This window comes from Salvia hispanica, chromosome 6 (assembly GCF_029641045.1).
Source record: "Salvia hispanica isolate PSC_SH4W2 chromosome 6, Shi_PSC_v1, whole genome shotgun sequence".
Classification (NCBI taxonomy): Eukaryota; Viridiplantae; Streptophyta; class Magnoliopsida; order Lamiales; family Lamiaceae; genus Salvia; species Salvia hispanica.
Genome location: NC_142697.1, coordinates 15,865,773 through 15,869,402, shown reverse-complemented (window position 1 = coordinate 15,869,402; position 3,630 = coordinate 15,865,773). Strand labels below are relative to the sequence as shown.

The window sequence follows — 3,630 nt, the reverse complement described above, 5'->3', positions numbered from 1 at the left end:
AAAACTCAGTCAATATGTTCATTTTATTTATTTTTTATTGTAACGAGCAACTTTTACGTGCTTGGAATTGACCGAGCAGAGATCTTTTGCTCGGGATTTCAAAAAATTATACTCCCTTCGTCCCAGATAATTCGTCTCAGTTTTCCATTTCGGTCCGTCCCACATAATTTGTCCCACTTCACTTTTACCATTTTTGGAAGTGGACCCTATATTCCATTAACTCATTTCTATTCACATTTTATTATAGAACTAATATATAAAGCTAGGACTCACAATCCACTAACTTTTTCAACCCACTTTTTATTACAATTCTTAAAACTCTGTCCGGTCAAAGTGACCCGAATTATCTGGGACGGAGGGAGTAATACAAAGTCACAATTTGAGATTCACAACAGTCATTCACCATTTCAAAGAGGGCAAAATACCAGCTAATTTCAGCGCAACCATTTCTCTCAAAATTTCATTGCCTCTATAAAGACCAAACCTAAACCTCCCTTCTCTCTCTGACTCTTCATCCCACTCTGTTGTTAAACAGCTCTCCGCGGTGAGATTCGACTGATTTGGTGGCGTTTAGCCGTTTAGACATTACATTCGGTTTAGAATCTGCAAACGAGTGTCGCACTGTTCAGCACGTTTAAGCATTTGGAGAAGATCATCGAGCCGAGAAGATCATCGAGCCGAGAGCGGTGAGGTTATGGAATTGCTGTTTTTGATTTTTCAAAATTTGATTGGAATCGGTGAGGTATCATTGATTTCTATTATACTATCCGATTCTATTGAGGTTTGGATTGTGACTCTGGTTAAATAATCTGATTATTGAGGCATTATTGTGATTGAATTGTATATATCACGCGTTTACGTTTTAATAGGTTTAGGCATTTAACTTGAGACATGATTAATTGTTCAAAATCATAGCAAAGATCTCGTATCCTCTCTCACTCGCACTCTGATTCTTCATTTGTGATTTCAGAATTCGGCATGATATTCGGCTAAAATTTATTCATAATCTCTAATGACTATTTGCTTTACATTATCATTAGCTATTCTGAATTTCAGATCCGTTTGCTTTGCTTGAAGATTTGAAACGAGGGAATATTTGTGCTCTTCCACTCTGCCATTCATAAAGGTAAAGTTGTTGTTTGTTTACCTCTAAAAATCATGTTTGTGTTGTTGAATAGTATTATAATTGATAATGAGATTGACCAAAGAAACTTGGCACCGGCATAACTGAACCAGGTTCACATATTGTGTTGAACTTGTCCATGTATAATTTTTTACTTGAGTTTACTCACTTGCATTTGGCTGAATTGTTGCATTATGTTATCTTTTCTAATGCCTGGATAGTTAGCTGTTCAGTTCTCAGGTTTAATGCTACTGTAATGTGAGAAGATATATGAAATCTATACTGCCTCCAAGTATCACATCATCATTGTTAAGATTATGCTCTGTATTAGATAACTTTGTATCAAAAGGATTTTCAGTTTTAATGCACTGCCTCCAGCCTCATTAATTATTTAGTTTGTTTGATGTCTAAGCTTATTATTTACCACTTTGGTTATACTATGTGCCACCATATATTTATCTAATGGAAATTAAACTCACCATATATTATCTGCTCTCCGCTTAACTCACTATCAGACATCATAACTCGGTCATGCATTCTGTTATCTTTTGCTCTTTCTTTAAGTTAGAACCCTTGCCACAGAATGTAATAAATACATCTATTCATAAGCTGCTCCATTTTATTTCAGGTCGGTAAGCTGCTGCTTTTCCACCGCTCTCTGGCACTCTCCGTCACTCTCCTTATTCCGCCCCCGCTTTTCTCCACCGCCGATTTCTCAAGCTTCAAGGCAACCCTGGTCCCAGACATTTGAACAAGTTTTAGACTAGTTTGAGTCTTTGAGAAACTCTTTATTGTATGCGTATAATACTTAATGGAGTCATGTTAGGAGATTTCCATTTGCGGGATAGACTACAATCCTAAGGTTTCACAAATTGGAACCAGTTAATGCTCTGATTCTACAGTCAAAACACTGCTGGATGAGTACATAATATAACACAACCTAGGATGAAATAAAATGCCTGAGTTTGTCATAACTCATCAACATTTTAGAAACTAAGTTGAACTATAAATGAAGTTATTCCTCATTAGTTGAAGATAACTAGTTATCTCTTCCGTTTTTCTTAAGATCTATGTAGAATAGTAAATAAAACATGGGCATAATTAGATAATAAAATATAAAAATCAAGATAGTCATGCCTAGATGCCTTATATTTATAGAGCCTAATCCTATCAGAAAACTTTTAAGACTAAATACTTACCAAGATGGAGATTTCTTAACAGTATCTGGGAAGGAGAAACTCACAACCTCTAACGCAAAAAGAACTTGTTTAAGAGTAAAACATCTATTAGAACTGTCAAACCATTGTGCCCTGATCCCTCTTCCCTTACTTGTTCAGGTTTTGATGATAAGTTTGTGTCAAATATATGTTTCTCCAAGTTGGATGATGCATGGAGATAATAGGTGATTGTTGCCTTATCTATCTGCTTAGTATGTCTTCTTTGTTTGCATTCAATTCCAGCAAGAATATAAATCTTTTTCATATCTATGTTAATGTTTTGTCTATTGTGTAGATTTTACAACTGAGGTTAAGAGGCTCGAACTCGGCACCTCATACATTGATGTCTAAGCTCCTTGCCGCTAGGACAAAGGCTCTGGACGCAAACTCATACAACTTGCAGATTGGAGAAATGCAAGCGGATTCAGATTAGCTTAACATAGGTGTAGATGGATTCGGATAAACAAATTGTAATGTTGTAGGAGGAATAGTATAATAAAACAATTGTAAAACTATTTAATTTAATGTTATTTGAATTTTGTTTTCTTTATTTATTAATTCAATAATTTTGTTTTTTTATTAATTTAAAAATTATAATAAAAAATAATATATTAAAAAAAAACAAACAAAAAAATAACTTGTTCCGAGCACTTATATGTGCTTGGAAAATGGAAACATTTCAGTATCAGCTCGAAAATTCCGAGCATATGCATGTACTTGCGAATTTCCGAGCATACGCAAAGTGCTCGGTAAAATGCAGAGCACAAACGGTTGCTCGGATGTCCGAGCACCTGAGTATGTGCTCGCCATGTTCCAAAATCTGAAAATCATGTAAGTGCTCGGAATATTACGAGCACCTGGTATGTGCTCTGCATTTTTCGAGCACAATCGGGTGCTCGGATGTCCGAGCACTCTAAGGTGCTCGTATAAAAATTCTGACGAAGCGAATGCCGAGCACTCTCGGTGCTAGGAATGTGCTCGGTATATCTCGATTTTCTAAGTATTTTGCCTTATATTTCCGAGCACTTGGTGCTCGAGAAAAAGCCTGTTTTTCTTGTATTGAGGTGATTATGCTTTTATAATAAACATACTTAGAGTACTGTAACATAAATTTCATCTCTGAATACATGCTTCCATCAAATTATACATCTATAGTAGAGAATAGTAATAAATAGTAGTATTCCCTCCATTCCTGAAAATTTGTCACTTATTTCTATTTTGGTCTGTTCCTAAAAATTTGACAACTTTCATTTTTATCATTTTAGTTAGTAGACTCCACATTTCCCTAAC

The 3,630-nt window shown here is 35.3% G+C and overlaps 1 long non-coding RNA gene across 2 annotated transcripts; it reads left to right on the top strand.

Moving 5' to 3' along the window:
* The first annotated feature begins 416 nt into the window (after positions 1–416).
* LOC125206280 (uncharacterized) lies at positions 417–2,017 on the top strand. 2 transcript variants are annotated; one of them, XR_016132532.1, is made up of 3 exons: positions 417–686; positions 1,057–1,126; positions 1,752–2,017. It is a non-coding gene; the product is annotated as an uncharacterized LOC125206280 (long non-coding RNA). The 2 variants fall into 2 exon arrangements; XR_016132531.1 differs by having other exon boundaries at positions 417–1,126.
* Positions 2,018–3,630: the final 1,613 nt, after the last annotated feature.